Source organism: Lagenorhynchus albirostris, chromosome 11 (genome assembly GCF_949774975.1).
Source record: "Lagenorhynchus albirostris chromosome 11, mLagAlb1.1, whole genome shotgun sequence".
Lineage (NCBI taxonomy): Eukaryota > Metazoa > Chordata > Mammalia > Artiodactyla > Delphinidae > Lagenorhynchus > Lagenorhynchus albirostris.
The window spans coordinates 14,376,233-14,391,358 of NC_083105.1; the positions used below are offsets into that span (position 1 = coordinate 14,376,233).

The 15,126-nt window shown below is 40.9% G+C and overlaps 1 pseudogene; it reads right to left on the bottom strand.

The window, feature by feature from the left end:
- Positions 1 to 15,126, bottom strand: part of LOC132529291 (protein HP-25 homolog 1-like) — a 116,804-nt pseudogene that overhangs the window by 13,539 nt on the left and 88,139 nt on the right.

The window sequence follows — 15,126 nt, forward strand, 5'->3', positions numbered from 1 at the left end:
AAGAATATTGTGGCCATACTGTCAAAAATCATCTTTCTCTTTCTGTGGTCATGGTTTCATAGCTAAAATTTAAACCAGATAGTGCTCAAATTGGCTCTAATAACAGGGGCAGACTGGCTGATAAAATGTTGTCCCAACAGGGGTTGTCCCTCTGGGGAGGTGGGGTCTTAGTTTGGTCAGAAAAATCTGAAGGAGTGAGGGAACTTGAAGGAGTGGGGGAAGCTTGGTTCCTCTCTTCCCCTGAGAGTTGGGAGAAGTTAGAAGAGGATCATTTAGAATGTCAGGAGAGTGGTTTTTTGGTTTTTTTTTCTGATTCCTCAGGCCTTTGATTATGGAGCCACCTAGAGCAGGATTATAATAAAAGGGGCATAAAGTCCTGAACGTAAGGGAACCTCAGTCCATTTTCCCCATCCTGTGGCAATAAAGATCTAATTGTAGGAGACCCATTTTCAGGCCATTTTTCTTTGTCATTGGATCATAGCTATTGGTCGACTAGTCATTTAAAATTTTCCGTAAGGGTTCCCAGGTTGGGGTGGAATCTTAGAGGAAGCACTTCCCATTTTGGCTCCAGCACTTGTTAACAGACTTTAGACGTTAGACGTTAGCGCGCTCAAATCAAAACATAAATCTTCACTTCTTCAGCTGTGTCCCCCCTTCTGCCTGGCAGAAAAATAAAGCCATCTCTCTTTTCCTCCAAAATCTGTCTCCGTATTTTTGTTCGGCATCGGTGCACAGGGAAGCCGATATTTCGGCAACAACTCTAGTCGGGATGGTGTAAATAGGAATGTCCTTGGACTTGAGGATGGGGTTGTTTGAACAAGTTAATTTCCTGATTCTGATAACATCTTTAAAGCCCCAGCTTTAATGAAAGCAGAAATGCCTTTTTTTCCCATGCAATTATTTTTCTCAGAATGGGGAATGAAAGAAATCCAAGATTTCAGAAATTAGAAACTGGCTTTATTCCTTTTCAGGCTGCAGACTCACATGAGGCTTAGTTTCAGGGATGAATTCAGGAAAACTGAGAAATAGATAGTGACTTCTGCTTGCTTTGGTTTCTCAGTTTCAACTTCTGCTTCTAGCCACACCTTGTCCCCCTTTTTCAGAAGCATAATTATAGCACCAGAGATATTAACTTACACTTTTTTGGCAATCAGATCCTTTTCCAAAACTTGGCGTTGGTTCGTCGTTAGCCAAACCTTCACCTTGCAGTGGCGAAGCTCTACATCAAAGTCGAAATAGTAATTTCCAGGAATCCTGCAGGACCTAGGAGGAACACAGAACAGTCTATGAGAAACTGATACCTTAGAGGAGCGTGTACCCTTCCGGAATGCACTGGTGGTGGTGTGATTTCACACACTGAACTTGAGATGCACTGCTCTGCAGGTTGTTCTGTCTAGACTCTAATATCTAGAGTTTCAATTCCTGTCCTAGCTCCCCCTGTGCTATCAGAGTCCTCAATACAGTGTCCCGTACTTGCTCTATTTTTGTCTGGCATTTCTGGATCCAGATGCTGAACCTTCCCTGGAGCGAAGTCTTGAGGACTGCTATGCTATACTTAGGCCAGTACTGACCACTTCAGGACTGTCGCAGTTTTGTATTTGGTGATCCTTATTCAGAGCTTGGAAACTTGAGCTTGTTATCCACTAGCCACCCCATCCCTGCCCCCCAGGGAACTTCTTTCACTTTTATCTGAGCAAGCTATGCATCAATCAGAATGTCAATTTTCCATTAGCCTTCCTGTGGGGATTAAGATGCTACCTTGGTTAAGAGTGTGAGCTTTGGCTTATAAAGGAAATAGTGTAGGTCATATCTCATCCCTGGTCAAGTTTCTTAACATTTGTAAGGGTCCATTTTTTCATCATCCACAAAAGCAAGTCATGATATATACTCTCATTGGTCTGTTCTGGAAAAAAGTTAGCATTAAATATTATATTTGCTCTTATGATTATAACTGCTGGCCTCTAAGTTTTGGACTGTGATCTATGCTCCTAATAAGATTTTAGGATAATGTCATAATAAAGAGGCAGTGTCAAATCATTTTACTGTACTTTTTCTTTTCCCCTTACTTTATGGGTCTGCCATATACTTCATGGGTCTGCCATTTACTTCATGACACTATTCTTGAATCCAAGAGCCTGGGTCTCTTATTTTCAGGAAAAACAAACCTCTGAATCACTAAATCTTAGACATTTGATCCTAGGATAGGGGCCCATGGGTATTCAATGACAATAATGGCCCTATAAGAAATTTTTCAAAATATGTGAGATTCTCTGGGGGATGGGGGAGCCTTTGACTCAGTCTTACTCAGCTGCAAGCAGCAGTTTATAAAGCCTCCCCATTCTGAGTGGTTCTTAAACTTTGGCATGCATCAGATTCACATGGAGGCCTTATTAAAACACAGATTGCTCACCTCCAGAGTTTCTCATAGACTAGATCTGGGGTAGAGACCGAAATCTGATTTTATAAGAATACCTCATGTGAAGCTGGTGCTGCTGGTCTGTGGACAACACTTGGAGAAGCTTGACTCTGACTCATCCACTTTAAGCCTACACAGCGAAGACAAACAGCACACCAGGGACCCCGCGTTGTAACCAGTGAGAAGGATCTAGAGCATAAGCATACCCAGGGCTTACTGAGTGCCAACTTTCCCATAATATCTGGACTTGGTACAGTCTTTGTGATCAAATGCACACCTTCTCATATAGTACTATGTGCTATAAGGTTCCACTAGCTCCTTTTTTTTCCCTCTTAGCTAGAAAGACTCTCCTGATGCGTGATTCCACCTCTGCAACTATGAGTTTTCTTGACATCTCCACTACATTGACTTACCCTTACGGAGCAGTGTTGCGTTAAGTAACAACCTGGGTCTGGACTTTTAGGTCAGATTCCATAGTCTTCATAAGACCTGTGGTTTGGGCTAACGAACACTCTGCTAAAGAAGCCCTTTGTGCAGTCCATACGTTTCCCCAGATTCTTTCTATTCTTACTTGCTATCAATACCATGAAGATTATGACATTTTACCCAAAGAGAAAGGGGGAGGGGAAATTAAGAGACAGAAGAAAAGGCTTGCTTACTTCTAGGACCTGCAACTCCAAGAGGCCCCAGAGGTCCAGGAGGCCCTGGAGGTCCACAGCATCCAATTTACTCAATGAAAGTATTTGCTATCAGAAGAGACATAGTGAATCTCCACACGCCTAGAACAAGAAAGCAAAGAGGAGTTATTTGCTTATGCGATCTGTGTGGGTAGAATTAAAGCTCGGTCTGTCAAAATTATACATTGGCTCTGGAATCACACATACTTGGCTCCAAATGACAGCTGTGCCACTTGTCAGCTAATTGAGCACGTTAAACTCTACAGTTTAGCTGGCTCTTTATTAATTCCTCTGTTCTGTTATGAACCACCAGACTGAAATCACTACTCATTTACAAATGCGATTTCACTCAATATTATTTATCTCCTTTCTTATCCATCTCTTTATCAACTGAACATAATGAACACTTAATAAATAACACTGGCCTATTATATGAATTATTATTAACAGAGCCTCCTAGGTATTGCCAATTTTGCACAGGGCACAATACTAGAAATATTATTTTTTAAATCAAATTTCCATTTCAATTATATAAGAGATTAGTTCTTGGCCCACAATTACAAATAAGAAAATTGAGATTCAGCAAGTTATAATGACCAATCCAAAACCAGAGAGCCAGAAAGCAAAAGGGGTAGGATCTGAATCCTAGTCTGAGCCTGGACCATTATTTGAATGAGTTAATAAATGAATGAATGCCTATACTATATGGTCCTTTCCTTTCCCGTCCCCAGGTGCTCAGCCTTAGATCCTTTAAAAAAATTTACCCTTATATCCTTTTTGTAAACATGCCTTATATTTAAGCAAATAACAAAAAGCAGCCTGGACTGTTTGTCTTTTATTTATGTATTTTTCCTGTCCCCCAAAGCAGAAGCCCCTAGAAATAATATGTAGAAAATTCCACGATCAACATTGGAGGTTTCAGTGCCCTATTAAGTCCAGTTATTCCTAATCCACCCTCTCCTAGGGACCAGGCAACTGGACCATCCCTTCCTGCAGCTGCATCAGGTCCCTACCAGTGATTCTCAGACAAAGAGACAGTTCTTCTTGGGCTGGCTTCTCCCAATGTGAAGGACCCCTGTGTTACTCCAGCTGTTAAATCTGAAGCAGGGGCCCCTGTTAGCACTCCACTGTAGCAAGAACTTCTTAAAGGTTTGAAGTCACCTCTTCAATATTTAAATATTTTCATGCAATCCAACCTGGGTTCACAATAAGATTAATGTTCAACCACAAGCAGGATTTGAGGTCACCTACCCTGACTAGCTCCAGAGTTTGGACTAGGAAGATTCTAGAATCCTGGTCACCCCCTGAGTTTCTATCAGAGATATCTCTTATGGCAATAGCTGCTGCTACAGGTAAAACCAAACCTCAAGAGTGTGATTTTCCTTGCTCCTTTACCACTCTTTGAATACTTTCTTGCTGTATCTAATCTCAGATCAGGAGGCAGTGAAAGCAAGCTCCTGGATGAGAAATCTGTGTAGGTCAAAGAACTGGGAACCGTGACAACTTAATCACTGGGGACAAAAACAACCATTATTTGAAGTCCAAAGTGTAGTATACGTAAGTTAGTGTCGTTAATGTTAATACGTGAACACCACATAGGAAAAACAATGTCTGTCTAGCTATTATTATTACTCATGCATCACCTCTTGAAATCGCCATTACAATACCATGACTACCATGACTATTTTTTACCTGGCTTTTGTTGATTACCCACTCATCATGCAGGTCACAATATTTCTCTGTTCTCTGTGTACCACTTACACATTAGTGGACGAATCCACAGGCTCAACCAGACTCAGGTTCAATCCTTTTGACAACACTACAGATGGCATTATGTTTCTTTTTGTGATATTAGTAGGTACTGATGCTAGGTGCCCAGATCCATTAATTCATTGCTGCTTCAAAACAGTGTTATTCTATGTTCTATAATATGTTTTTTCATGTATTAGTTGGAATAACTTGATAAAGACAGTCAACTCTTTGTCTACTTTTTGATTGTCTATGATCTTTTTCATTTGGTAGTTGGAATAATTTGATAATGAGACTCTACTCTTCATCTAGTATTTGGCTACCCAGGGGTATAATTCATGTAAGAAAGGTGGAACAAATGCTTGACTGTTTTTCTTTTATTTGCCAGTTTTATTGATTTCCTTTCATCCTCCAAAGGTGGTGAATTCATTTTGTTTGGTTTTTATTTTATATTACATTAACCAAAGCCCATACTTTCTTCAGATTTCCTTATTTTTTTTCCCTAGAGTCCTTCTTCTTTTCCAGGACTCCATCCAATATACCACATTACATCTAATTGTCTGTCTCCTTTAGGTTCCTCTTGGCTGTGGTAGATTCTCAGACTTCTCTTGTTTTTGACAACATTGACAGTTTTCAAAAGTACTTGAAAACCGACAGTTTTCAAGAGTATTTTGTAGAATGTTCCTCAACTGAGATTTGTTTAATGTTTTCCTCATGATTAGAGAGTGTTATGGATTTGGGGCAGGAAGACTACAAAGGTAGAGTGTGTCATTTTCATCACATCCTATCAAGGATACATATTATCCACATGACTTATTCATAATAAGGAAGTCTGAGGGAATTCTCTGGTGGTCCACTGGTTAGAACTCTGTGCTTCCACTGTAGGGGGCATGGGTTTGATCCCTGGTCGGGAAACTAAGATGCTGCATACCACAAGGTATGGCCAAAAAAAAGGGGGGGAGTCTGACTCAATTTTTTGATTTTTTTTTTCCTTTTTTATTCATTTTTTTTTGTGGGGGTTAATTTATTTTATTTATTTTTGGCCGCGTTGGGTCTTTGTTGCTGCACATGGCTGTTGCTGCACATGGGCTTTCTCTAGTTGCAGCGAGCGGGGGCCGCTCCTCGCCGCAGTGCGCGGGCCTCTCACCGCGGTGGCCTCTCCCGCTGCGGAGCACGGGCTCTAGGCACGCGGGCCTCAGCAGTTGTAGCTCGTGGGCTCTCGAGCGCAGCCTCAGTAGCCGTGGCGCACGGGCCCAGCTGCTCCGTGGCATGTGGGATCTTCCCGGACCAGGGCTCGAAGCCGTATCCCCTGCATTGGCAGGTGGATTCTCAACCACTGCACCACCAGGGAAGTCCCATTTTTTGATGTTTGCTGATAGTTTTTAAGCCTCATTCCTCCCTTTTCTCTTCCTGCTTCACATCTGGGAAAGCTGATAATAAAGTCCAGATGCTCCTTTCCTCTGGTGCTAGTGGGAAGCACAAACCACATAAGCTTCTCCACATGCAGCCACACTGTCTTGTTTATTGTAGCTTTATAATAAGCCTTGAAGTTGGGTAGCCTGAGTCCTCCAGCTTTGTTTTGCTTCTTCAGTATTGTGTTTATCTATGTCTTTCACCTTCTATTACAAACTTTAGATCAGTGTGTTGATACCTATACGACAGGTTACTGAGATTTGGGTTGGAACTATGTTGAATTATAGATCAAGCTGGGATGAATTGACATCTTAACAATTTTGGGTCTACCAATGCATGAACATGGAATATTTCTCCATTTATCTTCTTTGATTTTTTTTCATGGCAGTTTTGTAGTTTTCCTGATATATATATTATACATATTTTGTCAGATTTAACCTAGGTATCTCATTTTTTGGTACTACTGTAAATTCTACTGTGTTTTTTTTTATTTCAAGTTCTGAACGTTCATTGGTGATACAAAGGAAAACAACTTTTTTGTTTTTAAAATGTTATACATACACAGTCATGTCTTCTGCTAACAATGACAATTTTACATCTTTCTTCCTATTCTCTATTCCTTTTATTTCCATTTCTTGTCTTAGCATCCAGTTTCTGACCAATAAGTATATTGCTAGTTGTAGGTTTTATAAAGATGTCTTTGATCAAGTTAAGACAGTTTCCCTCTGTTCCTACTCTGCCTCTGATATTTTGTTGATACAGTACTAGAATGTTTGTAGTGAGGAGGCCCCACTTGATGAGTTGAGAAAGTGACCATACAAGGATCACCAGTGACAAAGACCACATGTTCAGAGACTGAACCTTGACCTGTCCAAGTAAAATCAGCCAGATGTATATGGATGGTATTGCCTCATTGTGAATATCAACTGCAGCAACTTCTCTCTGGTTAAAAATATAACCAGGACATTGGTCTCAGGAGAGACCAGAAGACCGAATATTTAGAGAAATCAATTCTGCAAATCACCTAATCTCAACTTGAAAATCAAACCAAGTGAGACGAAAACAAGATAGCTGAGAAGTCGATTTTCAGGCTTCCTTCCATAATATCAGAATGCTTGGACCAAGAAAAAGCACCCTCTCCATGGGAAATCTTGGTAAGTGTACCCACTCTTAGTTACAATAATAAATTAAACCTCTTATATTACTTTCCATTACCCCTCTTTCTTTCACATGGAAAATATTATATCAATATATCTACCCTGGGAGACCATATTCTCATAACTTTGTCAAAGGTATAGATTTTATTTCTGCGTTACTACTGGTGAAAGTGGGTAGGAATGGAAGTCAAATGGTGACCGTGAATGATGTCATTATTATTTAATTACTCTCAGTTACGCAAATTAGTACAGAGGACTTATGAGAGAATGGCAGGTGGTGAAACATCCCACATATGTACTTTTGAAATATATATTCAGCTTTAGTACTCTGATGCCCAGAGTCTAAGCCATCAGCATGAGACCTGTCAATACCTGCCAAGACTCTTTCCCTTCCTCTATATTTGCCTCTGATTCTGGCGTTCATGTTTTATCACTATAAAGCTGAGTGTTTCTGTGCTACCTCTTGGGTTTGTTTGTTTGTTTGTTTATTTATCCTTTAATTCATCTTTTGTCTCTTTTCTATCTCTCCCTCCCACACATTTTCTTACTATATTATGTCCAGACTCTCCTTTACCACCCTTACTGTTTTACTAATAATAGTAAGATATTAAAGTTTACTACTGATTTCATTCATTGTATCCAATTTAAAAGCCAAAGCTATTGTGTATGTTTCATCTCTCTATCCACTATCCCCTCTCTCTCCTCTATCTCTGCTTTCACATTAGACCATAGCATATTTGAGTTATCCTACATAAATTAATAGGACAAAGTAGAAAAATACAAGCAGGTAAAAATTAGGAGTAGACAAAAGACAAAAAGCAAAACCATAGTAAATGGTCAATTAAAGTGCAGATGTGTGCACCTACCCAGTTTTAAAATTTTAGTTGGAAATATGAATCTGACTTTCCTAGGGGCAAAACAAAACAGAAAACAGGTCCCTTATATAATTCACATTGTCCATAATGGGAAATATGCATTGTCTTTGGGGATTTGCAATATGGATAGGAAAAAATAATTTTCAAATATTTCATATAGGAACATTGCATGAAATAAGTCAACTGATTCTTTAATAACACCTTCCAGTGGTGGTTATATTTTCTAGTCAGCTGAAGTATTATTACAATATGTGCTGAGGACAGTGCTATAACATCTAACAAAAACCTATTAAATATACTCTTTGTTGTAGTACGCAACCTGTATTGAATGATTTTGTGTGTATGAGAACTTTCTGTTTGAGTGGTGCGTGGGTATATGTCTGTGGATGTTTAGTTGGGGGCAGGGGGTGTGGGGTATACTTTAGACTCTGAACATACAAGGTGTTCCCCACTAATCTCCAGTCATGTGAGATCCCAGCCATAATTAAATGAAAGCACAATCACCTAAGAGTAAACAGAAGAATATTCCAGAACAAGTTCCATCCTGTAAAACAGTCTCAAAGGAGTCCAAATACTTCCATTTTTCTGGACCTCAATTTTTTCTTCTCTCCAATGAGGAATGTAATATTGAAACTCTCCCAAACTCACAGAGGGGTCTAGAAAATTACAAAAATAAAATGAGGGCTATGCAAGTGCTGAACACTTGGGATTTTCTCATAGCCATCTTAAAATTATTTTAAGATGTCCCAAGGCTTTAATATGAGAAACCATCAATAATTTCTAGTCATAACGATGCTCAAATATGTACAGTGTTTTCATCAGAATGTAGAGAGTAGGGGCCAGGGGCCAGGAGTTAATATATGGGGACTGTTTGATGTACCATGCATCATGGCAGGCACATTTATTACATCATACTCTTTCACCTCTAAGAAATTCTGCGACTTAAGTTGGAATTCATAGCATCACTGTATAGTTGAGGCTGAAAAAGAGTTTAGTTAATTTCTCCAAGGTTGCACATTTGGGAAGTGTCAGAGCTGGGATGTGTGAAACCTTGTCTGACTTTGAGAAACAAATTCTTGGGACTTCCCTGGTGGTCCAGTGGTTAAGAATCCACCTTCCAATGCAGGGGACATGGGTTCCATCCCTGGTGGGGGAACTAAGGTCCCACATACCGCGGGACAACTAAGCATGCACGCCACAACTAGAGAGCCTGCATGCTGCAAACTACAGAGCCCACGCACTCTGGAGCCCACATGCCAGAGCTAGAGAGAAGCCCGCACCCCGAAACAAAAGATCCTGCATGCTGCAACTAAGACCCGATGCAGCCAAAAATAATAAAATAAATAAATATTTTTAAAAATTCTCAGATTTTTCTAATAACTATTTTATTGACTTACTTTCATACTTACTTACTTGACTTACCATTTTGTAAGTCATCAATGGGATCAGAAATTAGAGCCAATTTTATTACCAAGGATATGATTGGTGGCTTAGTTGTCTTTTAAAGCAAGTATTAAGATGATACAAAAAAAAAAAAAAAGGGCTTCCCTGGTGGCGCAGTGGTTGAGAGTCCGCCTGCCGATGCAGGGGACACGGGTTCATGACCCGGTCGGGGAAGATCCCACATGCCGTGGAGCGGCTGGGCCCGTGAGCCATGGCCACTGAGCCTGTGCATCCGGAGCCTGTGCTCTGCAACAGGAGAGGCCACAACAGTGAGAGGCCCGAGTACCGCAAAAAAAAAAAAAAAAAAAAAAAAGATGATACAAAAATTAAACTTGTAAGGTAACATTTAGGACCACTCTGCTACAATAGTTGATTTATCAGGACAGACAGTGCTTTCAGTGCAGTCTCTGGGGACAATTTCCTCTAGAATTTGTATGTATTGGTGACCTATTGTTTTAGATTTAATTCCATGTCCAGGCTTTGCTTTGTTAATGGGAATAAAAGGATGTCAATCAAGGAAAATGTCTACAACCTAGATATATTCAAAGAAGAGCAAACGTCAGAACAATCTTATATTGGGAGTCAGCCTTGTGTCTTCACTGTGCTAGATACTTTATTATATTATCCCCAAACCCTATGCTACCCTCTTAGATAGGTGTAATTATCCCCCAATGTATAGGTGGGAAAACTGAGAGAAAAAGAAACAAGGCAATTTCTCTATAGACACAACGTTAATGCTTAAGTGAGTGGACTTCAGATACCAAATCATCACAACTAACACCAGGTACTGAATGTGACTGCCAGAGACTATTTCTAGGCCGCAGAGGCATAAGTTGGAAGAAGCAACACTGGATTCCAATAGGAAAGATCAGCAGGTCCCTTTTGCCTTTTCTGTGCCCCATCTAGGGAGGGTTCGATAACATGGGATAATGCCCTTGGAACGTTCCGAACCATCTCTGACCCTAGTCCCAGCATTGATGTGGATGCCCACAGTAATGGATACTCCTTGGGATTGTGAGGGCTTGCATCCCTTTGACGGGGTGGGAACACGATCCTTCAAGAGCAGCAGCAGCATTTTCCAGTCTATGTGCACTTTTCCCGTTACTCTTCTGCTCTAGGTTTCTGGATTTGGGCCCTGCCCATAACATCAGCCCCAGCTGATCTCAAGACTGAAGGAAATTTTGAACGCTGTGAACCTCGGGGACCCCCAGGACCCCCAAGCCCTCCAGGCCCTTTGGGAATAGCTGGTTAAGAAGGTGAGAGATTGTTTTCTTTTGCTTTTACTGTTCTTTCCTTTCTCTCTTTGGTTGTAATGTTCACAGACCCAGTTAAACTCCTAAATGAGCCTGATAAGATTGCTGAAGCAAGACATTTCTTCTTTTCAATGCCTATGAGTTGTTTCTCAACTCTGATTATGCATCAGAATGTCAAAACTTCATCTGAATCAGAAACTTGGGAATAGATGCAAATTACCCATATGTTTAGAAAGCTCTCAGGATATTTGATATACCACTGGAGTGGAGACCCAAAACTATAACTCTCGTTGCTATTCATACACAGCATGCCATGGGGCAAGGACAAAAACATATATTAGGTTCATTTAGTGTATGTATAAAGAAATGTGGGAGAATTCTTATGGGGAAAAGTATCTGTAGCACAAATTCATCCCCATCCTCTCACCACCTTGCTGAAGAGCAAACTGGGTTTGAGGCAGTTGGTTTGTACTTTGAAAATATCTCCAAGAAAGGGATTCCATCTGCATACTACTATTTACAGTAGGTTAAACCATTCAAAATTGCTGTTTTGTGGGGCAAAATCAGGGAAGTACTGACCTGTAAACATTTCAATCTAATATACATAGAGAAATTGGTAATGGCACAGGTGACACATAGTCAACTATGCAACAAGAAGTGCTCCCTGAATAAAGAATTAATGTTTGGCTGGAGCTCAGTGGGAATTCACACACCAATACTGCAGCTCTTGGCTAGAGACCCAGTGTTTTCCCACTAGTTAGCTCTTCCTCTAGAATTGGAAAAACATAGTAAGTTCTAAATTGAGATACGTTTTGATTCACATGGTAAGAAAGATCACTCAGCTACACACATGCACATGCACACATGCACACACCCACAAACATGCAAACACAATGTGAAAAATAACTCGCTTGTAAAACATTTAGAGACAAATCTTTTTTGCTAGATTAGAGAAAATGGTTGAACCTGGTGAATTTAGAGAGCATACCATACAAAATATGCATGAATACTCAGTTTGTTCTTTAATTTTGAAGTTCAGTCATGTATTTGGGAGAGTAAGGTAACTTTGCATTCTAAAAAAGACATCAGTGGCGCTTATATGCTTGGTTATCAGTCAGGATAACTAGCTTGAGAAAATAGCTTGAATAGCACTTAAGTAGATGTACTCTTACAAATATCATTGTTATTTCTGTGCAGTGTGGCAGCACATATTTCACACTGAAGCAGTGGTGATTCCCACAAAATCAGGGGCAAGGTGGTATCATGAAAAGATACCAACAGGCTGGGGATTAGATCGCCATTCAGCTCTGAACACTCGCTCTGCCACTTGGATACCTGAGGACAATGGTTTCCATCAGATTGACCTGTGTACATCATTAACCTGAGCTCCACGTCCAGGGATTCCGATTTAGAAGAAGCAGAGTGCAGCCAGGGCATCAGTGAGCCTTTTGAGCTCCACGGGTGACTGTAACGCTTACGTGGGTTTCAGTACAGCTGATCTGTGCTCTTTTAGCTATAGCACAATATGATGTCTGGATTTTTCTGCATCAGTTCCTACAGAAAGTGGTCCTTAGTTATACGGTTTATAATAAAGAAAACATATGGTTCTGCCTCTGGGATAAGTTAAGAAAAACAATTCATGCACTTATGCATTCAGAAAACATACTTTGAATGCTAACTGCAAGCTGGGCACTCTAATGAGGCACAGGCATAGTCAAGGACACAAGTGCTTAAGGAAGGGGTTACAATTCAGTGTGGTAAAAGCTATGACAAAAGTTAGCACTGGATGCTATTCCCACAGAATAGAGAAAGAAACTTTAAAAGAATCTTTAAGATCATAAGTAAAAAAGGTGGATGGGAGGAGGGAGACAGAAGTACGCTGATCATAAAATGCATGAGTTCAGAATTATCTCCTTCCTTGGTCTGTATATCTTGTGTAAAGGTCCTCAAGGTCATCCAGGAAAAATGGGACAAAGAGGGTCACCTGGAGCTACTGAGAGGTGCCCATTGCCACCAAAATCTGCCTTTTTCGTGAAGCTTAGTGAACCTCTCCCAAAGCCCTTCCAGCCCGTTGTTTTCAAGGAAGCCCTGTACAACCAGTAGGATCACTTTAATCTGACCGCTGGAGTATTCAGCTGCACCACCCCTGGTGTGTACAATTTTGCCTTTGACAATGAGATGTTTCAGAGATCTGTGAAGATAGGACTCATGAGGAATGGCATCCGGGTCAGATGGAAGCAAGCCCAAGCCAAAGACAGTCACAAACATGCTTTGGGAACTGTCATTGTGCAGCTGGAGAAGGAGGACAAGGTCTGGCTGGAATCCAAGCTGAATGAAGCAGAATCTGAAAAAGAAACGCCTCAAATGATGTTCTTTGGGTATTTGCTTTATGGAAATTAGGATGGCTTGGTGTTAATAGCACTCCTCCCTTCCTCATGTAAGTCTAAATTAATGAGCATAATTTCCCCTCTCACATTTCCTACAACATCATAGAATGAGGGGAAGTCCATAAAATTGAGTGCCCCATTAAGAAAAGTGAATTTGACACCAATCAAAGAAACATAAAAACAATCCTTGCCAATGGTAAGTAAGTGAGAAAGGCTTCTGAGAAGTCTATTTAAGTGAAGGATCAACTGAATTTACTCTTTGGCTCTTGGCTTTTGCCCTTTGTCCTTCCCTTTTCTTCTTCCTTGGTTTACAGATATAATAGCAGGAGCTGCAGCAGCCATACTGTGATCATGAGAACTAAAGCTCAATGCTTTTTAAAAAGTAGAGCATATCCTAAATTAAAACTGCACATAGGGCTTCCCTGGTGGCATAGTGGTTAAGAATCCCCCTACTGGGCTTCCCTGGTGGCGCAGTGGTAGAGAGTCCGCCTGCTGATGCAGGGGACACGGGTTTGTGCCCCGGTCCGGGAAGATCCCACATGCCACGGAGCGGCTGGGCCCGTGAGCCATGGCCGCTGGGCCTGCGTGTCTGGAGCCTGTGCTCCACAACGGGAGAGGCCACAGCAGTGAGAGGCCCACGTACCACCAAAAAAATAAAAATAATTTAAAAAGAATCCCCCTACCAATGCAGGGGACACAGGTTTGAGCCCTGGTCCAGGAAGATCCCACATGCCGCGGAGTAACTAAGCCCATGCGCCACAACTACTGAGTCTGCGCTCTGCAGCCCGTGAGCTACAACTACTGATCCCGCGCGCCACACTACTGAAGGCTGCGCTCCTAGAGCCTGTGCTCAGCAACAAGAGAAGCCATCACAATGAGAAGCCCGTGCGCCGCAAATGAAGAGTAGACCCCCCTCGCCGCAACTAGAGAAAGCCCGTGCACAGCAACGAAGATCCAACGCAGCCAAAAATAAATAAATAAATAGATTAAAAAAAAAAACTGCACATAAAACATCAGTACAGTGTAAACAGTAATAAAATGAATATCTGTGTATCTAACATTCAGGCCAATTAGGAGAAATTTTGTTATACACTATCTTATATCCCCCCATTTGCAAGGTGGGCATGAATATAGAGAAAAGTTGCTTCCTTAACAATTACCTTAAGCAGGGGACCCAGCCCTGGACTTCCTTCTTCTAGACATATTGTTATGTGAGACAAACTTCTCATGTAACTTCTCATTTAGTTAGGTCATTGTAGTGAAATTTCTGCCATACAAAGTCAAAAATAATCCTGACTAATTGTGGGCTTGCTTTCCCCTGGGGTTATTACTTTCTCCCTCCAACCCTTCCTTTTTCCTGCTTTGTCTCTCTTCATAGTCAAGAATGAATTAAGAAATGTTCTGTTACTGGGCATATAGGAATTGGCGGAACTCAGTTTCTACCCATGAAGGACTTTAAGTAATATACAATACATAAATATAAACTTTCTCTCATGAGAGCTCTAGAGGAAAAAAATAATTATCCAACAATGATGAGATGAAGCTCAACAATGAGTTTCCATGGGTGGGAGCTTAATGCATGACCTCCCTCTTCTTTCCCATCTCATCTTTTTTCCATGACTCCACTTCCAACAAATACCAAGACCCTCAACCCAGACATGCCAACAGTCTCTTTCTGCCTCACCATGCTTGTCCAATCCAAACCTATTAATTTTACCTTCTAAGGTTCCTATAAAATCAATTTTTCATTTTTCCC